We start from the raw sequence: 24,910 nt of genomic DNA, 5'->3' as shown, positions 1-24,910 counted from the left end.
ATTCAAAATCTCAACAAATGTAGACAGTATCCTCAAGGCCGGTGCAGGTCCAATTTTTCTTCCCAGAGTTTGCTGTGTGTATTAAGATTCTCCTGAGAAACAAAACCAACAGGATGTGTATATAGATAGATAGATTTATTATGCAGGCTGAAAAGTCCTCAAATATGTAGGCAGCAAGCTGGAAACCCAGAAGAGCTGATGTGTAGTTCTAGCTGAGTCCAAAGATCTGGGAACAAGGAGAACTGATGGTGTGAGTACCAGTCTGAAACACAGGAGGCTTGAGACCCAGGAAGAGCTGATATTTCAATTTGATTTTTCTTTTTTCTTTTTCTTTCTTTTTCTCTTTTGGTGAGGAAGATTCACCCTGAACTAATATCCGTTGCCAAGCCTCCTGTTTTTTTCTTTTTGCTTAAGGAAGATTAGCCTTGAGCTAACATCTGTGCCAATATTCCTCTATTTTGTGTGTGGTGTGCCTTCGCAGCATGGCTGATGAGTGGAACATGTCCGTCCCTGGGATCTGAACCCACGAATCCAGGCCGCTGAAGTGGAGAGCAAGGAACTTTAACCACTCAGCCATGGGGCCGGCCTCCAATTTGATTTTGAAGGCAGGAAAAGACAATGTCCCAGCTCAAAGCAGTTAGGCAGGAGGCGATCCCTCTTATTCAGTCTTTTTGTTCTTTTCAGGCCTTCAGTGGATCAGGTGAGGCCCACCCGAAAGGGGAGGATCAATCTGCTTTACTCAGTCTACTGATTCAAATATCAATCTCATCCAGAAAAACTCTCACGGACACACTCAGAATAAGGTTTGGCCGAATGTCTGGGCACTCTGTGGCCCAGTCAAGTTGACACATAAAATTAACCATCACATTGTGATTACCACTGAGGGGTTCCAAAATGACTTTCAGGACACATGGACAAATTTAGCAGCTGTGTGACCTTGGGTAAGTTCTTTAACTTCATCGTGCCTCGGCCTCCTCATTGTAAAGTAAAGATGATGACTGTTCCTCTCATGTTGGATTGTTTTAAGGATTAAGTGAATTAGTATTTGAAAAGTGCTTAGAATCATGGAAAGTTGTAAGCGCAACATGTGTTAAATACAATTTTAACATATTTCAATAGCTCTATATTTGTTTTCGTGTGCAGTAGAAAGAAATACAATTGGCATGACTTCAGGATATTTTTGTTTAGGATGAGGCTAAATAAAAAACAGTGGGTTGATTTCAAGACAAATAGTAAGTAAATACTAGCACAGGAGGTATGTGGAACTGGTAAAAATTATGACAGTGGAAAGTGAATGATTAGGTTTGGGAAATACTATGGATGAGAAAAATATAAGGAAATATCTAGGGTGACCAACCAACCCTCATCCGGTTTTCTGAAGGATGTCCTGGGAGGCAGGACCTTCAGAGCTACAACCAGGAGAGTCCCCAGGAAGTCAGAATGTTTGGTTTACCTCTGCGTAACTACAGTTCGACATTTATCCCACAAACATTTATTGAGCACCTGCATTGCTCCAGGCACTGGGGGCTCCCAAAGGGCCCCTGCCTCTGAGGAGCTGGAAGGAGGGTGAACCCTTGGTTCTGATCCTGCTACTGATATGTCTGTGACTTTGAGCAAGGCTCACAGCTTCCTTCCATCTGTGTTTCTTAGTCTACAAAAGAAGTGGTTGGAAGAAATGGTCTCTAAATCCCTGCCAATGCTGAGGTTCTTTGTTATGAAGTACACAGTACATCTGTTACTGCCAAAATCGCAACTCCCACTGATGTGCAGGGTGAGAAAAAGATAATGAGCAAAGTGTGCCCTTCCTCATCTCTCAATTCCAGCCTGGGGCAGGGGAGACAAAGAATGGAATGGAGTCTCCTCTCTCCTGGGCTCCCAACCAACCACAACCCTAACACAAAATGACCTTCCCAAACTTAGGATCCTTTGAAAAGACCTGAATAATGGACGTGCGTTGGGAAGTTGGCAGAAGAGAGACTTCCCAACAGGTTTAAACATGCAAGATTTCCATAAGAAGCACCTGAACAATTTATTAGGGTGAGAGGAGATGATTATGAGGCCAAGAAATACAGGTGGCTCCGATTGTGGCTGTGCTTGGAAGTTGAAAAGGTATCTAGGATAGTAGGACCAGGATAAATAATTTCTTTAATTGATTAAGAGGCTCTTGTTTGGAGCCTTGTTTCTCTTCATCCAATGACCTTTTGGAGCTGACGATATTACAAGTTTCAGGCAAATTATGTTACACAAGAGTATAATTCACTAACCATCTGTTTTTGTATGACTTGGTAAAGCTGTCTCACACAAATCATTATTTATATGTCTTTTTTCCAGCGTCAATTGAATGCAACACATATCTATTGAGTGCCAGTTATGAGCTCAGTTCTGTGAAGTCATGAAGAGGAATGAGAATCTCAGTTGCTGGGAGCCTCGGCTAAGGGCAGCGTGACAGGAATCCAGTCACCTGCATTGTGTTGACGTAGCCATTTGCGGAAAGCCTGAGGATTTTTACCTGGAACTGAGGTTTGCTTTATGTGAGATGTGGTGGACGGGAGAGACTTTGGGAATTCAGAAGTCTAAGATGAGTTTCTAGGCTCAGAGAGCTTAGTTCTCAGGATTCCTGTCTTTTTTCATAATAAACTTCTTCTAAGACTTGTAACGCCCAGACTCCTTCCAGGCAGCCTTCTCTCTAATTACAGCTCCCCTGAATCAGTTTTTAGAACCAGAAGGTTGAGAGAGAGATAGATTATAAAAACAAACATCTTCAACTGGGGGTATAGCTCAGGGGTAGAGCATTTGACTGCAGATCAAGAGGTCCCTGGTTCAAATCCAGGTGCCCCCTGTATATCTGTTTTTCTTGCTTCAGAAGAATATAGATTGACTTTGACTTTATCTTCTGTAGCTCATGGCTGGTTGAATAATAACTATTGTCCCTTGTGTGTGTGCCACACACCAGTCTAGGTTCTTTACGTTAATTATCTCCTTCATTTCTCTCCAAACTTTTACAAGATACATATTGTCACTATCTCCATTTGACATGAGAAGATAGAGACTTGGTGATGCTCAGTAATTGGCTCAAGGTCAAAGAGCAGGTCCGGGATTGGAATTCAGAGCACACACTCTCAATGACTTCTTTATACAAGTCATACTGCTCACCTAGTGTTGAAAGCTTTGTGACAAAATTCCACTTAGCAATGCTCCCAAGGTGCTAGGATTGTCCATCGAGTTTTAGAACCTTTTGGCTACAAGGCCAACCCAGCAACTTAGTGACCGCGCCCGGGGGAAAGTCGGGGAATAGTGTCTTTATTCACAAGACAACGCTGGGGTTAAACATGAACTAGTCTGAAGTTTAGGGGACTGCCCTCTTTTCCTGCTCTAAAGCCTGATTAATTTCTGTCACCTTTCCACTTTTGATTCATTTTCTGCAGCCCAGCACCCCCACCTTGGGTGCCTTCATTCAGGACCCAGACTTGGGCCAGAGGTCAGATCTCAGCTAGGTCTAACTCCTGCCCACAGCGCAGATCCACTTGAACAACACACACTGAGCACCTACCATGTGCCAGAACTGTGCAAAGTGTGCACCCGGAGGTGAATAAGACACAGCCCTTGGCCTCAGTATGCTCTCAATCAAGAAGCAGGCCTGTAACAAAAGAAGTCGGAGTGATGTGAGCTGTCTTGGACTGTGCCAAGTTCAGGAATGCAGAGGACGCAGGGATTGCTTCTGTCTGGAGGAGGGGAGGTGGAGGCATGTCTCCCAGCAGAGCTGATGGCAAATCAGGGTTTCAAAGGTGAGTAATTTCTCACTGGACAGAAAGATGGTGGAGCGGAGGTAGGGGTGTGGGAAGAGGTGGCTGAGTTCCAGGCAGAGAAAACTGCATGGGCAGAGGCTGGAGCCAGACAGATGCAGCTGGAGGCAGCTGGGGCACGAAATGTAATGTGGCGAGTGATGAAGATGAAGTGGAGGCTCAAGAGGCAGATAGGGATCCAAATGCAAAGAACTTTTCATGTTGTGCTAAGAGACTTGGAGTTTTTCCTGAAGGCATTTAAAGGGGAGTGATGTAGAGAGACTTCGCTTTAAAACAGGCTGCTCTGGGAGCTGTGGGGTGATGGATGTGAGGGGTGGAGGCCGGGAGGCCATTTAGGAGGTGGTGGCACTGCCAGTATAGGGGTGGGGATGGATCTAAGTGACGTTAAAGGTAAAACCAACAGTACCCAGCAATGAACTGGAACTGGGGAAGAGCGGGTGGGAGAATCCCAGAATCATATTAAGTTCTTTGGCCAAATGACTGAGTACACAGTGGTGTCACCAACCAAGAGAGAGAGGAGGCTGATCAGATGATAAAGTAGCCAGGCCCAGCACTCAGCCCAGAGCCTGGAATCCTCGGCTCACCACCTCTTAGCTATGTGACCACTCTGTGCCTCAGTTTCCTTATCTGCAAAATCAACATGCTATAATAATAATACCTTTGTCATGGGATTTTTCTGATGATTCCTGGGATGTCGCGGGTGGAAGTTTTAGTACCATGCCTGGCACATAGCGAGTGCCCAGTGAATATGAGCTGTTATTGCTACAACAGGCAAAATAGGAGGAGATGCAGGTTTCAGCAGGAGGATGACAAGTTTATTTCTGGGAATAGTGGGTCTGAAATCTAAGGGTCTTGTAAGGCCTCGGAGTGGAGAGGCTGGGGATGTGTCTGGGGCCCTCAGAGAGCCTGTGGGCTGAGATCTGGCTGCTGTTTGCTCCTCAGCTCCATGGCGGCCGACAGTCCTTCTGAGGAGAACTTGTTGCAATGATGGAGATCTCCTTGCCCTTTCTTCCCAATCTTGGAGATACACAAGAGTAAAAGCCCTCAGGTCGTAACTCAAAGGAATAGGAATCAGAGGGGTTCAAAGGTGAATTTTGGACTTTAAAACGTCCAAATTTTTTTTAAACTGTGAAATGAGACAGTTTGTCCTGCATGAAGTCCCCTTTGACAACCTGATGAAAACCTGCACAATATACAATACACATACACAATATTTGCCTATAATTTCAGAGTTGTATACAAACCTCTGATGTCCATTCGTGGATCCCAGTTCGATTCCCTCCATGTCCAGTACTTGCTGGTGGCCCATAATACTTAAAACACTCATCCATGTGCCCAGAGATTTATGGGCAATGGGTGGTGTATTAAAAACTGGAGAATTAGACTGAGAAAACAGCATTGAGCGTTAGGTGTTGGGAATAGAGTGAGCATATGTGCTCTGGGAAAAGCAGGAGGTGGTGTGACTGGAAGGGAATTGGGGAGGAGTTCATATCCAGAAAGAATCTCATCCACAAAAGGTATTTGTGAGGCATGATGTAACTCATAATAGTGGAATAAGTATTTATGTGAAGCTTATTACTGTCAGGGGGTATAGCTCAGTGGTAGAGCATTTGACTGCAGATCAAGAGGTCTCTGGTTCAAATCCAGGTGCCCCCTCAATATTCTTTTGCTCTTGGGAGCTTCGTTAAAAGACTGAGTCTAGTGGAGGCAGACAAGGTGCCTCAGGCCCAAAATTTAAGGACGTGCTCACTTTTAGGTTCTTGCAAGCACCTCACTCATTAACTCCCTCACAGTATAGCTATGTGTTCACATAAACTCACCCTTCCTCCAACAGACACACACACAAATGCAGCCACACACCCAGACATACACCTGTCCCCCCCACCAGATTTCCCTCGATCACGTAAACACACAGACCCACACACCATCACACAGACACACCAACAAACAAAAATTCACACACATGTGCTTTTTCATGTGTACCTTTATTGCTCCTTTTCTGTATATGCAATCTTATTAACCAGGTCCTTTCCAGCTTCCTTTCTTCAAACTTTTTATCTTTTAATAGTCTTAGATTTACAGAAGAGCTGTGAAGATGGTATAGAGAGGTCCCATATACCCCTCCCTTGGCTTCCCCTAATGTTCCCATCTTGCATAACTGTGGCATATTTATCAAAACTATGAAATATACATCGGTGCAACACCATTAACCAAACCATGGACTTCATTCGGATTCCACTAATTTTTCCACTTATTGTCTTTTTTCTGTTCTAGGATTCAGTACAGGACACCATGTTGCGATGAGTCATAAGGTCTCCTTAGTTTCCTTCCATCTCTGACAGTTGCTCAGTCTTCTCCTGTGTTTTTTTGTAACCTGAACACTTTGGAGAATTCCTGGTCAGATATTTTGTAGAATGCCCCTCGCTTTGGGTTTGTCTAATGTTTTCTCACGACTAGACTGAGGTTAGGGATTTTGGGGGAAAATGCCACAAAGGTGCTATGCCCTTGTCATTTCATCTTATTGTTGCATCTTATTGGAGGTGGAAGAAAAACACTGCAACAACTTCAGGGTCTGCTACACTGTCAAAGTGTTAAGGGTCCGGTGTCTGAGCTTGTCGGGTTATGCCTTTGAATGTGAGAGATGCCACACAGAGCAGAGTGCATCCTTGGTGGCTCTCTTTGGGTTTTGGTGGCAATGTATTTGGATGTGCTTCTCTGGCATATCTACTGGAAAACGGTAGCCCATACGATTGTCAGTTTTTTGTGGCTCCCAGAGTAAGGAGAGGGTCTGCACTCAGGCCAGGCTGTGCGGAAAGCTGCCCCTCCACGGGGGATTATGACTTAGCGTTGGAAGTCTAAGTGGCAACTCCAGCTTTGTTAATTCACCTTTTCTTTGTTTCTACAGCACGTTGAATTTACCTCCCTTTTATGTTATTACATGGTGTATTGTAATTGTCTATGTATTAGTCAGGCTAACCTTGGCTATGCTGTGGTAACAACCCTGGGATCTCAGGAGCTTAACACAGTAAAGATTTGTGTCTTATTCATGCAAGATCTGATGAGGGTCTGGTGGTCCTCATCCATCTTGTAGATGTGTCATCTAGCAAAAGGTGGCCTCCAGGGGGATTGCTCCATGGGTAGAGAAACTGGGAGGGGGATTGCTCCATGGGTAGAGAAACTGGGAGGGGGATTGCTCCATGGGTAGAGAAACTGGGAGGAGTCACATCAGTTTGTAGCTGCCTTAAGCCCAGGAGTGACACGCATCACTTCTGCTCACAGTTCACTGGGTGGAATGGGTCACATGGCTCCAGCTTCATTGCAATGGAGGCTGGGAAACGTAAGAAAGCATTTGGATGCTTGGTGAGTACCAATTTTCTCTTCCATAACCCGTCTTACCCACTCCAATATGGGCCCTGAGATGGTGGCCATTCTTTCTGATTCTTCTTGTTATCACTAGCAACTGGCAAATACTTGTTCATAGTAGAGGCTCAGAAAGTATTTGGTGAAGAACAGCTATTGGCTAATGGAGCAAGTGAATAAATGAATGGGGCAGGATATATAAAGTGTATTTTTAAGTTATTTGGAAACTAATTTTATCATAAGGCAAGCAGTTATGCTTCCCACATTTAAAAAACAACTCATTGGGGCCAGCCTGGTGGCATAGTGGTGAAGTTTGTGGATTCTGCTTTGTTAGCCCAGGGTTTACAGGTTCTGATCCCGGAAGTGAACATACACGCCACTCATGAAGCCATGCTGTGGCAGCATCCCTCATACAAAAAATAGAGGAAGGCTGGCACAGATGTTAGCTCAGGGATAATCTTCCTCAAGCAAAAAGAGGAAGATTGGAAACAGATATTAGCTAAGGGCCAATCTTCCTCACCAAAAAAACCCAAAGAACTTGTTGCTGTTTTTCTAAACAATCTCTTAAAAAGATTCAGACTTTTATTGAAGAAGACAACTTTGTCTATGCCCATCAAATAAAACACAGAATAATAACTTTTTTACCAGTTTGTTTTGCTTGGAAAAGTAGATATTTACTATTCTGCCTTCCTTTCTAAAACCATCCACATGACCTTTACCCATTATAAAATCAAAATACCTTATTGTATAAAACTTTAAACATATATCAAAGAATATAGGAGGGAATAAAATTTGGTTGGATCTCCACCACTGTCTTTTTTTTTAACTATGTCTCTTTTTTTTTTTTCTTTTTGGTGAGGAAGATTGGCCCTGAACAAACATCTGTGACAATCTTCCTCTACTTTGTATATGGGATGCTGCCACAGCATGGCTTGATGAGCAGTGTGTAGGTCTGTGCCAGGGATCTGAACCTGAGAACCCCAGGCCGCTGACATGGAGCGCATGAACTTAACTGCTACACCACCAGGCTGGCCCTAACTGTTGTCTCTTTTATATGTGATTGTGTTTGTAAACGTGAGTGTATGTTTTATGTGTGGACGTGTGGAAATATTTATTAAAAATGTATCAGGCATGTCTTAGGCAGCCTCTCAGATCCTCTTGGTCTTGACTATTTTTGAGGCCCTTGTCACCTGTTCTACTTAGCTGCCATGGGGATAACCAAGTATGTACGGACTCATCTTCACCCACGCATACCCTGCAGTCCCTTTCCGTCTGCCCAAGCTGGAAGCCTCTTGCCCCCTACTCTTGGCTTTCCTCTTGCTTTTGAGGTGTGAGAGGTCATGAGCCTCACCTGCTGCCCCCACACGCAGAATCTGGAAGAGTTGAGGAGTTCATGCACCATGGGGAAACCTTTCACTAAGGAGACGCAGAAGCTCGGGGCTAAAGCCTTCTCTTCCCTTCCTTGGGACAGATTGTCCTGAGATGCCGTAGTTCACACATCAAGCAAGTCTCTTGAGAGACAGCTTTACGGGGTCAATCAATCAACTGCACTTGTTAGCAAATAATGGCCAGCTTGGAAATGCGCCCTTGCACGGACTTCACCGTCTTTCTCTGCCTCACTCCCTTTCACCTCACTCTTGCTTCCTAGGATTGCACTTTCTGAAAAAAAAATAGCAGCACATAAGCTTTTGCCTCAAGCTCTAGGTTCTAGGGTCCCCAGGTATAGCAAACACTCTGGATGCTCTGCCAATTTCCCCTTCAGCCTTTACCACAATAGTTCACCCTGGCCTGCCTCTTCCAAAAGAACTAGAAAGACTCCCTTGAGAAGCATTGGCTGTGCTTGGGTTGTGGCTCCATTCCTTAATCAGTTACTGTAGAGAGAGAAATGCAACTGTCTGATTGGCTTAGGGCCCTGAAGCGAGAATAGGCCACCCCAAAGCCTATGGCCTGAAATAGGATAAACTCCTCAAATGACTTCTTAGTCATGAGACCCAGTAAATTCCCTGTTTGTCTTCTTTTCCGTCACTTATGAAAGGAAGATTCCTAGGGGATGCACCCTGATACCATCCTGTCCAGTGATTACAGAGGTCCAGTAAGGCCTGGGCTCTGTCATACCCAAAGCCCAGTTTTCTCACACACTAAACCCTACTATCAGAATCCCAGCGAACCCCTCCCGCCGCCGAGCTGTTTCTCTCTTTGTAAATCTATGATAATAAGTCAAGCCACCTACCACCTACGGGGTTGAGGAGTAATTAGAACACTTGTGAAATTCTTTGTTTTCAAAAAATGTTAGCAAAAGAGCTCTGTGTATTAATATCTCTTTCTCTTGATTCTCCTGCCTTTTTTTGGGTAAAAAACCACTTCTCTCCTGCAAAATAAAATTTGTCTTTTCTTTAAAAAAAAAAAAGACCAATTATCTAGATTTACTTCTTGAGGTGTAAACAGCTAGATGAAAAGTATTCCTGTCTCTGGTGGGAGGGGAGGCTCCAGGGCCAGACAGGCTCTCTTTCCTCTCCTCTCACTTTTCTTTCTCTGTCTTCCCAAGTTCCTGACTTTTGGGTTCCCATACTGGAAAGAAATGTAGTTATTCAGAAAGTGCCAACACCAGTGGGATGGTAACTTGACTTTGTTTTGAATCTAGATTTATCACCAACTGATACCATTTTGAGAAAGTGTTCCATTGATTTTTGTGACTAAAGTAGATTTACTGTGGAGGAAATTAACCATACAATACAGACACCAGGGAAAAAAGGAGGATGAAAATGTATTGGGAAGAAAGAGGAGAGATGGAGAGAAGAGGAGCAGAAAGGACAGGAAGGCAGATGGATTAAGGCAGAAAATATACTTGGATCAACCTTTGATGATGGTGTCAAATTTTGGTTAGATAATAGAATATTGGTAGGGTTGCCAGATTTAGCAAATAAAAACACAGGTAAACATTTCCAGGTCCAAATTCCAATTCTTGGGAGGGAAGGTTTTCCCACACCTCCAACAATCAGTGCTCGGGATACCAGCTGCATGTCTAAGAATGCAACTCAATTCTGACACTACCCAGAGATAGTATCAGATTCCACAGGTTGAAGGCTCAGTCCCACAAGAATGCCCCACTCCCCCCTTCAGATGCCAGCCCAGGTTGTCACCTGTGTTTCTCACCAACTGGCTATAAATCAGAAGTTCCCACCACCCTCTTCTCAGGTTCAATAATTTGCTTGAGCGGCTCACAGAATTCAGAGAAACATTCTACTTCCTAGGTCACCAGCTTATTGTAAAAGTCTATAACTCAGGAACAGCCAGATGGAAGAGATGCACAGGGCAAGGTATGGGGAAAGGACGCTGAGCTTCCATGCGCTCCCCAGGCCTGTCTCTCTCCCTGAATCTCCACGTGTTCACCAACCCAGAAGCTCTCAGAACCCTGTCCTGTTGGGGTTTTGTGGAGCCTTCATTACATAGACGTCGTTGATTAAATCATTGGCCACTGGCGATTGATTCAACCTCCAGCCCCTCTCTTTTCCTCTGAGGTCAGGAGCGGCACTGAAAGTTCCAACCCTTTAATCACGACGTTGACTCCATTGGCAACTAGCCCCCATCCTTAGTGCTTTCCAAAACCCACCTCATTAACATAACAAAAGACATTTTTTATCATTCTCAACACTAAGCCAGGAACTACAAAGACCAAATCTATCTGAGAAATTTATTTTGGTCATCGAATTGTCACCTCCTAATTGCCCCGAGGAACTCAAGGGAGGTTTCGGAAGAATTTAACTGTTTCCCTAAATTGCTTTCTTTCTTTTTTGTTATGTTAAGAGATGCAATCACCAAACAGCCGGAAACAGACCGAGCCCCATCACAAGAGCAACACCTGCGCAGATGAGCCAAGCGAGCCTGCAAAGTGAACACCCCCCTCCCTTTTGAATATTCATTCCCCAACCAAAATAAAAGGCCCCTATGGTCCCCTGCTCCAGGACAGCCATGACTTTGGAAATGATTCTGTGTGGTCTCCATTTGCTGCAAAGAACCTCTACTTCTGGAGGAGAGTCTGATTTTACCTTGCCAGGGAGAGAAACCACTTTGGTTTGGTAACAGAATGACCAAATATATATTTACTGTAAAGCGCAATATCACAACAAGACACCCAAATGAATTTGGATTATCAATAAATAATGAGTAATTTTTTACTGGAGTCATATCACTTAACAATGGGGATACATTCTGAGAAATGCATTGTTGTGCAAACATCATAGAGTGTACTCACACAAACTGAGATGGTATAGCCTGCTACACACCTAGGCTATATATACAATCCAAATGGAGCAAATGGAGACTACGCAGAATCAACAGCCCGAAACAGACTGAGCCCCACCACAAGAGCAACACCTGTGTGTTATCTATGGCGACAGTTCCTTCCTGGGACAGGCCTTCTATCTTAAATTCTTTTAGGCAGTTAAGGGAAAGGTCAAAGTTTCTTTCAGAGTCTTTTGTCCTTAAAAATAATCAAGCCAGGGGCTGGCCTCGTGGCCAAGTGGTTAAGTTCATGTGCTCTGCTTCAGCAGCCCAGGGTTTCGCCGGTTTGGATCCTGGGCGCAGACATGGCACTGCTGATCAAGCCATGCTGAGATGGCATCCCACATGCCACAACTAGAAGGACCCACAACTAAAAATACACAGCTATGTACCAGGGGGCTTTGGGAGAAAAGGAAAAAGAAAATCAAGCCAAAGATACACATTTTGGGGTGGCAAATTCTGATCCCCCACACACCCAAACTTCCTTCCTATGAGAAATACTAATCTCTTCTCTCTTTACTCATAGCTTTAAGCATCAAGCAAGTCTGTACTTCTCAGGGTAACTACTGGGTCCCCTGATTTAACATTTGTACGTTCCTAGGAGTAGGATTGAAGATTCTGAGAGCAGCCTGGTAGAGGACAATGGTTCTCAAACTTTATTGGGCCCCAAATCCCCTGCAGGGCTTGTTAAAACAGATCCTGAGCTCCCCCCACCATTTCTGTTTCAGTAGCTCTGGGGTGGGGTTTGAGAATTTGCGTTTCTACAGCTTCCCAGGGGACCAGTTGCTGGTAGTCCAGAGAGCACACTGAGAACCACAAGGGTAGTAAAAACTTTTTGATTATATAAACCTGAAGACGAACAAATCCTTATTCTATGGCCTTGGGCAGATTACTTAACTCCTCAGATTTAGTGTCCTCGTCTGTGATCAACAACTGTTCATTCTTTCTCCTTTTGCAATAATGACTTGCTGCTTTTAGGAGTAATGGCTCACCTTTCCTTCATGTTTGTCAGTGCAAATGGAAAGTGGCTTTGTATTCATCTCTCAGAATCCAGTGCATCTCTAGTGTAGAGTTTTGGGTAAACAAGAATAATGGTGAGCTCAGGGGCTTGTATGCAGGCTCCGGAAGAAAGGGGGTGATGAGGAGACAGCTGTAATTCATTCATTCAGCAAATCTCTATGACCACGACTTTGTACCAGGCACTGCTCCAGCCGCTAGAGATACAATGAGACAGGATCATTGTCCTTAGGCAATTTGCATTCGAGTGGGATGAGTAAAAAGGGGACAGTCATGGTGGGGCCCTAATGAAATAGGAAAAATACAGTGCTGAGTCATTCAAACAATAATTTGCACTATTGTCTCACAGTTCTGGAGGCCAGAAGTCCAAAGTCAGTTTCATGGGCTAAAGGCAGGACCTTGGTCTCTCTGAGGGCTCCAGGGAGAATCTTCCTTCTAGCCTTTTCCAGCTTCTAGACCTGCATTCCTTGGCTCATGGCCCCTTCCTCCATCTTCAAAGCCTGCAGCATAGTGTCTTCAAATCTCTGCTCCCATCATGTCACCTTTTCCTTCTCCAACTGTATCAATAACTGAAGATAGTTTGGGGCCAGTGAAGACCGTCGAGGCAAGGTGGAAGATGATCCGGAAAGGATGGGAGGTTTCCACGGGCCAGCTGTTTACAGGCATTCCTCCTTTACTTCTCAGTCACCCTTTGAGGGAGTTAGTCTTTTACACATGAAAAAACTAAGGCTCAAAGTACAACTTGCCCAGAGTTACACATTCATAAATGGTAACCCCAGGATTACGAGGCAGGCTGCTCCCTCCAGAGCAGAGCCCCAAAGAGAGCCTTGCTATGCAGTCTGCAGACTAGCAGCATCAAAATCACCGGGGAACTTGTTAAAAATGCAGAATCTCAGGCTGTACCCTGGACCTGCTGCATCAGAATCTGCATTTTAACAGGAGCCCCAGGGATTCAAAGGAACGTTCTTTCAAGCTGGAGAAGCACAGCTGCCCGCCCCACCCTGGAAATGCAGTGGAAGGACCTTGTCAGCAGCTGTGGCAGCTGGCAGAGATCTCTCTCTTTCTTTAGTGTCTGCTCTAACAATATTAGGGAGCCCAGTTAGTCTGATAAGTCTTCGTCTGAGTAAGCAAATAACAAGAATTAAAAAAAAATACCACCTTTCTGTGTTCCTGTCTCCAGGACTAAGGAAGGACACCACAGTGTGCTCTAAATAGCAGTTACTGTCTCCTGGGCGCTAAAATATTTGCTGACTCGGTTATTTATCATCTCTGTGTGCTGCAGGCCCAGGGTGATAAATTATGGAAGAGAGTTATTAAATTACAGCACTCTCTCTTACATCGGATGCTGGTGTCAGGCATATTTTGGGCACAGCAATCATCGCACAGCGAGGAGAGATCGTGGTTACTGTGCTTATAGAAGATGCTTATTCACAGAAGCCTGCTTCTGCCCTAGGTCCTTGTTAGGCTGGTACTCTATTGCTAAGCCTCAGAGTGTGTGGTTTTGGCTGAATCAAGGAATAGAATAAACAGAAATAGAATATGGCTGGTAGACTGGTGTTTCTCATGGACCATTTGCATTAGAATTGTCTCGTGCTGGTTAAAAATATAGTTCTTTGGGCCCCACCTGGAAAATGGAGGTCTAGGGGTGATATCCAGAAATTTTAATTTTTAACAAGCTTACCAGGTAATTCTTTAACATAAACTAACTTTTGAGAATTTCCATTGCCTGTTATCAGACCTAAGCCTGTGATTGTAAGGATGAGGAATCAGAAAAAGAGAGCGATATAATGACTTGCCTAAAATTTCAGTGCCCAAAATATAGTAACATTTCTCATTTTCTTTTATTTATATATAAGTCTGGTCTAGAAGGCAGTCTTTTTAGGAGAGCCTTATTAGATCTATGAGTATCTAGCAAAGGTAGGGTTAGCTGATTGTGAGTAGCTGAATGTGAGATAGTCAAGCAAGTGCTAAATAAACAGTAGTTAAACCTAAGAATATCTCTCATGTGATAGATTTAAGTGACCATTTGTCACGAGGCATGCTGAATCCACAGCATTTTACTGGAATTTAAAGAGTTAAGGCAATGGCCGAGTTCCTTGAAAGATCTGACATAATGCCATCAAATTACCAGGAGGGGGCAGCAGAGAGCTGCCAAAAGGCTAGGTGAGCCAAGGTTAGCAGTCAGGAGGACGTTAGATCAGCAGTCAAAAGCTGGTTACTCCAGGAGGGTCTGCTAAGAACACATCTACCCTGGGCAGCCTGATGCTTAGCCCTAAATGAGGAGAGCTGGGTCTGAAGCAGAGGCAGTTACCTCTCACGAAAAAGAGCAATGCCCAGGCTAGTGGGTAGAAGAGGGGAGCTGGAGTCAGAAACTCAAGCTGGGTGAGTCAGGAGCAGGGTAAGCAGGGGCTGTCACAGTGGGATGGTGGAGTCATCAGGAAGCTAAGGGGCTGTCGGGATGCGCCAGCTTCTTCTGAGGCAGTTATCCTGATTTACAGAATTTCAGGGGCCACTGCCCTGGTAGGATCAGGAAACAGTAGGGCTCTCAACAAAGAACATCACCTGAACAGATCATTAAAATGCCTGGAACATAATCCCTTATTTGAGACACACTTTGTTAGCAAGATCTTTAAATTCTTTTTGGAAAATGCCCTAGTATTAAAAAAAAAAAAACTTAAGGAATACAAGACAGTGCATGATTAAATATTGCAATTATGGTACAATCAATACTTGCTCAAGAAGTGTCAGTGAAGGGGGAGATCAATGAAAGTTTGAGTGGCCAAGGAAGGCTCCTGTAAGGAAGTGAAATTTGGCCTGAGCCTTAATGGATGAGTGTGATTTAGGGAGGAAGGACACTCAATGAGCCAAGAGAGAAAAGTTCAGTCTGTTTGCAGGCCTGTGAGGGGGCCACTCATCTGTATCAGGCTGCTTGGAGCATGCGCGGTGGCCTGGGGCATAAAGACATTTGTTTGACTTTTGTTAAACTTTGTTTTGGTTGATGGTTTTCAACATGTTCTGAGGGAACAGGGTCCAGCTTCTTTAAGCAACAGGAGTGTATCATTTATTTGGAGGAAATAAACCCTGAGGCCACATGCATCTGACACAAGTAGCTCATGAGACAGTTTGCCCGCGAGGAGATGCTGCCTGATTTCTTCCAGTTGGGGCACCATAATCTTGACTCTGGGAATAGGTAAGATCTGCTCAGTACATGTCTGGATGTATAAAATTATACCCAGAATTTTGTGAAGATGATAAAAGGTTTTACTGAGAATTCCTGAAACCATATTCTGTCCTGAGAACCAGGCACAGTTAACTATGCACTTAGGCTGCAAAGGACACAAGAGATCCATCTTCCACCCACTAAAGGGGGGGCGATTATTCCTTACAATTGTGGTCCAGAGAGTAATTATGATGTAGCCCAGTAGACTTTCATTGTGTGTGCCATCTCTCCTGAGATGTTAGCTTCTTGTTTTTGTTACTAATCACCAATAGGTCTTTTTTGTCTTTACTTATGTACTTGTTTAAAATACCATCTCCTTGTCAGTTAATTTTTGTAGAGGGCTTCAAGTCCCTCCAATACGCTCTGTAAAGCGCTAGCCTGTATTTTGGATGTTGACACAGCAGCTCGTTTCTCTAATGGAGAGTTTCTCAACTTTACTTATTAGTCTGTGTAGGTATCTTGAGGTAATCAGTGTTCTCTTTCTGCTGTTGGTTTGCGAGGGAGGTTTAAATCCTTTGGGTGAATCCCTTTCGTAGGTCAAATCACTCCCATTTGGGATCCAAGGGGAAGCACATTCCCTTTGGGCAGTACCAAGGATGCTAGGGCTGTTCTTGGATAACACTATGTTTCTTCCCGGCAGCATAAGAGGGAGTCAGAGAGAGTATTATTCAATCATTTAATGCCCAGTGTTGGGATATGCATTCTCTCAAAAAGGCATATCTCTTTAGGACATTCCTCAGGGTATCAGGGCATCCATAAGAAATTATTTGAGGAATAGAAAAGAGTTGTTTGAAGTTCCACGTAACAAGAAGGACAACTTAAATGAGAAGAAATTAACCACCTGGAGGCATTTAATACCTCCACACGGCTGAGAGTTGTTAGAAGTAATTAACAAATCTGAAATCACAGCTGAATCCAGCTTCAGAGAGTCCAGGCCGTGGTAAGATAGACTAGGGTTGCCTGTGTCTGTAGCTGGGACTACCCTCTACGTGCAGAGTATATAGTTTATTTCCTAATGAACTGATCTGATCCACCCTGTTGGATCCTAATGTTTAGTCCAGTGGAATAATTTCAGTCCAATCCAGTAATTTAAACAATCTCTATAAGTTTATGCTTATTTTCTTTGTATAAACACTCTCTTCCTTTCCCCCACCCATGGTGCCTTTTCAAAGTCCTGGTGGGTACGTTAGGGGTTGTGGCTTGTGTAACCTTGGCTGGTGGGGTGGGGATGGGGTTCTTGGACTGGACTGTTTTCTGGAACTGTTCTGATCTCTGTGACAGAGGGGCTGAGCTTGGGCTGGAGAAGTCCAAGGGCAACCAGCTCCATCAGGGGGTCTTCAGCTGATGTCTCCTCTAAGCGCCAGTGGTCTGGCCTCTCATTGCCCCGGGTTTCCCTGTTGTCTGAGCCCCGCCCTGGTTCCCGCTGTGCTGTGGATTCTCCTGCAGTCTGGCCGGAACTCCCTCTTGTGATGGCTTTTGTGAAACTCCCAGACTGACTCTCAGGGGCTTTGGAGAGCTTTGGGTTCCAACCATGGGACAAGAAGGCAGCTTTGAAGAGTTAACAGAGGTCTTCCTCTGTCTAATCATTTCTCATTATCAAATTTTCCTTGAGGCATGGTGCCCACACTGGGTATTTTCATTTCAGCGTTGGGAACCACAAGCTGGACACAAGTCTTTTCCTTTTCAGAAGCTTCCTCCGCCCCTTCCTAATACATCTGTGTTCTCCGGGACTCTAGTCCAAAGAGGGGAGACTGAAACACTTCTTACCTTCCTCTGCCTCCTTTGTTCCTTCCCCCATCCCTCAGGTTGGAAGGGAAAAACTTTGGGCTTTCTACTTCTGCTACGCCTTCTCTTCTGTCTACACAAGGGCAGCAAGTCTCATGAGGAGCCACCAACTGTGCAAGGAGCAGCCTCCCTGTGCTGTGTTCTCACTCAGTGTGCGGTCCACGGACCTGCAGCATCAGAATCACCTGGGAGTTTATTAGAAACGCAGAATCCCAGGCCCCATTCCGACCTGATGGATCAGAATCTGCATTTCTAACAAGGTCCCCAGGTGATTTATGTGCACACGAAGTTTGAGATGCGTGGGTGTAGAAGCAGCTGTTTGATCTGGCTCACTTAGGCTCAGCCTTTAAGCAAGTTAAAGGGAGTTAAAGAGATATAGGAAATCCTTTTTCTCTTGAAAAAGCTTGCTTTTATAGACCATTAAGTTACTGCAAAATTCTATTTTGGAATTCCAAAGCTCAATATTAGCTGTTTTTCTTTTTTCACTCCTGCTGTAATAATTGTTAACCTTCTCAAGGGAAATAGACGTTTCTGATGACCTGTAGGAAGCTCAGTATGAGGAAATGCAGAAGAGAAAGCTACTTAATCATATTAAAATAATATCCCTAACACATTTTGAGAAAAAAGAAGAAAATAGTGAGAGGTGAGGTAATACGGTTAAGTTGGCGATAATTTAATTTGTTATGCTTAAGTTTTTCTTTCATAACTTTACTTTGGTACTCTGCAGTTTATAAGTAGAAAGCACAGTTAGTTGATTTACGTGACTATATCCATGCTTCCTAGAGGGTGGTTTGCCAAAATGCTCTAAAAAAGTGGGCTTCATAATCAATCAATTTGCAAAATGCTATGAACTATATATTCCTCTTGGAGGCTTACAATAAACATTATCATTATAAAGTTCTGCCAAGAAGTCTCTCCAAGATAACCTAACAGGGGTCTCTAAAACTCGTGCGTCCACTGAACTCTGTTTCATGTAATATCCATCAGCATACGACAGACTTGTGTTCTCTGGAAGATGTTTTAGAATATTCTACTCTAAAATAACCCCCCATCTTAAAGATGAAATGATTGCCGGCTCTAATTTGCGGTGACCCAAGCTCCACCTGGTGGCTCAGAACTGGTCCAAATGGACCCAGATTCCTTTCACTCACCAGCAAGGTCAAGGGCCCTGGAATCTACAGCACTTTCTCCAGGCAAAGCGTCCTCCTCCCCTCTGCTGGACCCCACTGCTCTGCCCTACGTGTCTGTGTTTGTGTCTAGTCCTGGTTCTCTGCCTGTCTAATCAGCCAGTTCAGCCAATGCTTGCCTCTCAATTCAGTTTCACCCCAGATGCTACCTCTTAGATCTCCTTGAAATTGAGCACCAAACAGAAGACAAAGAAGTTGACATCTCCCCCTCACAGCCCGGCTCAGGCTCGCAGGCCAGGTGCCTGAGACTCCCGCCGACGAGGAGAATTGGACTATTACTGAAGTGACTCTGCTCTAATGAGTCTGTGCTGATCGCCTGATGACAGCTGCAAGAGGCAAAGACTTGGCTTTGCAAACCCAAGAGGAAGACAAACTGCAAAGGATTTCTGCATCCTTTCCTGGCATAGTCTCGGAAAATTCGTCAAATTCTGTGTGAGGCCAGTCTTGCGATTTCCGATTCTTTCTGGTAACATTGTATAGATAAAACACACGCGTGTTTAGAGAGGATGAAGTCTCAGAGATTCATTCGCCTCTTCCTCCTACTCACAGTGGAAAGAGTCTCGTGTGCACTGTGTTTGAAAATCAAGCCTCGTTCTATAATTATTCATATAGTCGTTTATGTATAGATTAGCATGAAGTATATTTCATGGAACTAATTTTGGTAGATATGAGTCTGAAGAGAGTCCTGTGGTCAAAACAAGATGGACACTGCTGGGATGGTAGTTGCAATAATGGTGGGGTCAGAGTGGGGTGGAAGGAATGCCGGAAAGCTAATGGACTGTCAGAAGGTAGTAGAATTACACACCCACGCTCAAGCCACAGCCTCATAGTGGGTAGGATGTACTTCCCTGCCCATTGACTAGGGTTTGGCCATGTGTCTTGCTTTGGCCAATAGGATGTTAACAGACCTGACATGAGCAGAAGCTTGAAATATGCTTGTACAAGAGCTTCTCCTGGGTGGCTGCTGCCTCTTCAGTCTGGGTCCAAGAATGAATACTCCAGAAGCTGACCTGAGTCCAACCCATAGCTCAAAGCCAAGCCCAGCCAATCCTCAGCCTGGAGCAGAGAGGTCCAACTGAGCTTAGCCTGGCTCAGCAAAATTATTGTCAACCTGCAGATTTGTGAGTGTTACAATAAGTGCTTTCTGTAAGCCACAGAATTTTGGGAGTTGTTTGTTACGCAGCGCTATCGTGGCAATAGCTGCCTAATATACTGGGTTAAACAGAGTTAAACAGGTTTCTCTATTGCTTTGTTTCTTAGAGACCTTAATCTTCTATGTGCATGGCAAATCTTTAATATGGCCATAGAATGAGTGGCATTTCCTACCAGACCTTTATTTTTCAGAACAATTTATAACACAGAGGCAGGCAGAGAGATGAACAGAGTTGACCTCTAGAAAGAGGGTAATTAACCCTCCCTGCCCCCTACTGCCTAATACAACACACACACAGAAATCTACCTGGTCAGGATTGCTGATATGATGGGTTACAGCCAGATGGTTATGGGGCCATGGTGTTGGGAAGAACACTTTTGGGTGTGGAGAGGGGAAAGGTGAAATTTTTGAGATTGCTCCATATTTTATATTCATGCACATAGCTGTTTATCTATAGCAATGAATATATTCCTTGGGAGATGGATACAAAAGATGATATGAAATGGTGAAAATACATAATCTATCTGAGACGGGGAGATACCCAGCTGTCAGGAATTAAGGATGGAGCTATGAGGTGTGACAACAGAGTAATCCAACCGATCACCACACTCTCTGCCACACCGGGGTATGTTTCCTTCCTAAGCTTTTCCAGTGCATTCTTTTCTCATGAGGGCTGATGGAGCTGCAGCCTCATCGGTAGGAGCCTCTTGCCCAGAGAAAGTCTAGGATGGGTGACCCTGGGCTGCTCTGCTAGAGGTCTCAGGGAGAAATGCTCCACTTTCCTCCCATACACATGTTCTTGGGTTCTCTTTCCTTGCCTACTCTTTCCATTGGTGTGATGAAACCTGGATGCTAAGATACGGAGACCAAGGAGGCCATTTGCTTTTAGCCTTTGCAACAGGGGTTGGAAAACCTTTTTCTGTTTTTCCAGGGCTGGATAGTAAACACTTTAGGCTTTGCAGACCATACAGTCTGTATCACAACTGCTCATCTCTGTTGTTGTGGTGTGAAGGCAGCCATAGATCATACTTAGCTGAGTGAATGTGGCTGGGTTCTAATAAAACTTTACTTACAAAAATAGGTGGGGGGATGAATTTGGCCCACGGGCCATAGCTTGCTGACCTCTGCTTTGGGAAATGATTTCTTAGGGCTAATATACCACTGTGATTCAAGCCAACCAAAGCACGTTGTGAAGAAGATGCATTTTTCTGAGGTTTCCCCTCTGCACATCTTGCTCGTGAACCTGTGGCACAAAATGTTGGATTTACAGATCCTCAGTTCATGCCACCTTTATCTCTTCCTTTTTCACAGACGGAACAACAACAACAACAAACTTGTGTGCTCTTGTGAGGTAAGCTGTACCTATAAAAATTTTGTACCTATTTTTACAGATGCTTGACATTTACTTTTGATTTTTCTAGAAAAGACATGTTGAAAAAAATTCAATGGCAGAATAAATTGCAGCAAATTAAATATTACAATTTAATTGCAAAAAGGCAAGTTAAATTTGCAAGATAACCATCATGAGACATAAGACAGTGGTGTGTTGCTCGTGCATTAGAAGAATATTTAGCATTGTGGAAGGTCAGTAGGGATAACTACGGATTCAACTCCACGCTAATGAGACCCACAGCATTTGTACAATAGCCTTCCTGCATTTCTGTGTGTTTGAAACTTTAATGACACCACCTTAAAACATGGCCCAGATTTCTTCCCTTTTATAAATCTCCTAAGTTTCGTGTCACCACTATTTCTCATAGGATAACTGCAGGTGGTACGTTTAAGCAAGCTGAAATAGAGTTACACAAGAAGTCATTCCTGCTGTTTGTGATCCACTTAATTGCCAGCTTTGCTAGATGACCCATCAGGTAACCCCAAAACTTTTCTAAAGAAACAGAGCCAAAATCAAGGGGCGAGATTTGACTGTTGCCAGCATGTCGCTGCGTTTTTCTGCCTTTCGGTACCGATGGATTCATTTTCAGGCTTGCAAAGGCGGAAGGTCTTTGGCACCTTCATCTCTCAGTTCCACAGCGAGCAGTTTCTCTAGACACAATGGGAGTACGAAGAAGGCAAGCGGAGAATTCTGGCTGCTAATTAGTAAATCTCTATCTTAAATTCTATCCTATTGGCTCTCCTCAACTCCAGGAAGTCTAATTAGACAATTTTCTGTCTGATTTTCTCCCCAGAACTTATGTGTCTTTGTATCTTCTTATTTCAATGCCTAATGAGAGGAATTGGGTTTATGCTTATCAGCGGATCTACTTGAGGTCTACAAAGCCAGTTCCGGAGTGAAAAATCACGCGTAACAGCCCCAATTAGGAGAAGGGGGAGTCTTTCTTCTAAAAGAACCTGAAGCAGTAGCCTGGTGACCTGTGCTTTGGCTTAGTTCTTGATTTCAGTACCTAAGACAGAGAGGCTTTCCGACGAAACGAATGAAAAGCCATGAAGTAGTCTGTCCGATGTGCTAAAGGCTTTGGAAATGACTCAAACATCACCACAAAGAAGATTATTATAATTGCTTCTTCTATTGCATTTTTATGAGAGTAATACCTTGTGTGGCCTAAAGAGCCCATTAGAAAGGGTACGTTTTAAAAGACGGTCTATGAGTGTCACATGTTGTGTCTCATGAAGTCACAGGTCAGATTTTGTTTGCCTTTGTTTCGGCATCCAGTGTCTGTTCATCTCTCTTTTACTACCAACAATTTGGGGAATCCACTGTCCCCTTTTTGAGTAAAATTCCACTCTCCAACTCCAGAGTTACCCAGCTCCATGTAACTTAAGTCAATCAAATCATCGCATGCCTTCTGGCTACCAAGATTACTTTTTTTTTGTAAATCCTTTTTTTTGTTTTTTTTAAGACTGGCACCTGAGCTAACATCTGTTGCCAATCTTCTTTTTCTTCTTCTTCTTCTCCCCAAAGTCCCCCAGTATGTAGTTGTATATTCTAGTTGTAGGCCCTTCTGGTTGTGCTGTGTGGGACGCTGCCTCAGCATGGCTTGATGAGTGGTGCCATGTCTGCACCCAGGATCGGAACCAGCAAAACCCTGGGCCACTGAAGCAGAGCGCACGAACTTAACCACTTGGCCAGGGGCCAGCCTCCCAAGATTACTTTTAATTGGGCCCTTGGTTCATTACTAAGCCAATGAGATATCTTTAGACTATCCCGGAGACATATGAGATAGAGGCAAGTATATTTTCTACTGGAGTTTAATAGAAGACAATGTAGTTCTTTGTGCTGTTGCAACCATGTTGCTCTCCTGTGAATGCTAAGCATGGGTTCAACATCTAGAGGGCAGAGCCAAGAAATGAAGAGGAAGCAAGTTTTCTGTAACATTATTGGAGTCCTGATCAATCCACACCTGATTTCCCCATGGATTTTTCAATTATATAAGATAATAAATTTCCTTCTTGCTTAAGCCACTTTGGCTTATATTTTTTTGTTACTTGTAAGCAAACAAAGCCTAAATATTCAGAGCTACATGACCACTGTTCATATTGAAAGGAACCTGAGAGATGATCCCTTCCATCACCTTATTTTCAGAATGCATAAACCACAGAGGTGAGATTCTGACTTGGCACCGGTCACACAGTCTGCTGCTGGTGGAAGTAGGCATAGCATCTGGGACTCTTTCCTTTCCTGCCTTTAAATTAAGAACTATATCCATCATTAGAATATGAGACACACTCAGGAAAGTTGATTAATCTTTTTTACTTATTCTCATTAAAATACGCCAGTTCTGATGTCAGTTCTTACTTTTATCTCCAAAAATAAAATCACAACTGTCTTGCCAACCAAAACAAGCAAGCAAACAAACAAACAAAAATAAGAGTCATTGTAACAGGCCCTTGGCTTGTCAATCTGAGTGAAACTGTAACATCTCCTATATGGCTGTGTGATGGGCCTGTGATTCCCTGGTCTTTGTTACCCCAAAAGTGGGTCCATCCTACCCAATGACTTCAGATCACTTGACTTTGTCCCCAGCTCTCACAGCGACGTCTAACCTGTCCAACCTCCAGGACCCGGGGACTGAGGTCCCATCCCATCTCTCCTGGAGTCGGCCTCTGTTCACGCAGACACCTTCTCCACTTTGGGCTGAGCCTCTGATCCTCCCCAGGGTTGATGCAAAATCTTGTCTCACTTCCCTTCTGCTCCTCATTGGACTCTCTTCCCAGGACTCTTTACATATGGTTTGAACTCGAGTTCTCCTTATAAACCTCTGCCTCTGGTCCCGTCTGCCTCATTAAAGGACGTCTGTGGTGTTTGTCCCCTCAGATGGCCCCTGGGATTCCTTTGTGCTCCTTGGCAACGCTGGAGGATTTCTTTTTCACAAATAGAGCAATTATCCTGCTTGCTACTCCCAGAAGACTTCAGCTAGTGCTGATGTCCTGAGGGCCTAACTGAATTTACAGACTTAAGAAGAAGTAAATATGAGCCAATATTTAAAAACCTGTAGATTTTCTATCACAGGTATCCAGTTTTAGACTTCTCTTTAAAAAATTAGATGATCTGGCAACAATGCTTCCCCATTCTCACATTTCACGACTGGTAGCCGTGAGTTTCAGGTGTCCCCCTCAGAGTGGGTATGTCACAGTCCCTAGCATTCCCTATTATCTTGCATCCGGCTGTGTCGTGCCTTTACCTGTCCTGCTGTCCAGTATTTGAGTCTGCAACCTCTTCCCAAGTTCAACCATTCTAACCCTGTTCTCATCTCAATGACCTATTGTGAATGTCTTTTATCTTCAGGCAAGATACACTTTTGAAGTTCCATGTCAATTCATATTGTATAAATATATGGAGTTAGTTGTTCTTAGCTTGTTACTTGCATATCCTGTACATATGTAACAAGCGTTTTGACTATAACTCCCTTAGCACAGTCGGTGCTTAGAAATGTCTCTTGAATCAATGTTTGGGAAGTAGCTACTCTGTGCAAGTAAAGCATAGTGCACAGTGTTTCATAAACCAGCAATTTTAGAGTCATCTGTAGTGCTTGTTAATGCTTGCTAAGTATACAGATTCCTAGGCCCCACCCCAGATCCGGAATCTGCATTTTATGTAAGACACAGTTTGAAACTCACTTGTGAGCAGCCGTCCTGATGGGCAATG

The 24,910-nt window shown here is 44.0% G+C and overlaps 1 long non-coding RNA gene and 2 other non-coding genes across 3 annotated transcripts; all 3 read left to right on the top strand.

The window, feature by feature from the left end:
* The first annotated feature begins 684 nt into the window (after positions 1-684).
* On the top strand, positions 685-23,580 carry LOC139076204 (uncharacterized). The gene is made up of 4 exons (XR_011527576.1): positions 685-941; positions 2,332-2,520; positions 3,426-3,785; positions 21,118-23,580. It is a non-coding gene; the product is annotated as an uncharacterized lncRNA (long non-coding RNA).
* Positions 2,768-2,839, top strand: TRNAC-GCA (transfer RNA cysteine (anticodon GCA)). The gene has a single exon. It is a non-coding gene; the product is annotated as a tRNA-Cys (tRNA).
* TRNAC-GCA (transfer RNA cysteine (anticodon GCA)) lies at positions 5,388-5,459 on the top strand. The gene has a single exon. It is a non-coding gene; the product is annotated as a tRNA-Cys (tRNA).
* Positions 23,581-24,910: the final 1,330 nt, after the last annotated feature.

This window comes from Equus przewalskii, chromosome 15 (genome assembly GCF_037783145.1).
Source record: "Equus przewalskii isolate Varuska chromosome 15, EquPr2, whole genome shotgun sequence".
Lineage (NCBI taxonomy): Eukaryota > Metazoa > Chordata > Mammalia > Perissodactyla > Equidae > Equus > Equus przewalskii.
Note: the sequence above shows the minus strand (reverse complement) of the source record. Positions and strands in the feature narration are given on the sequence as shown.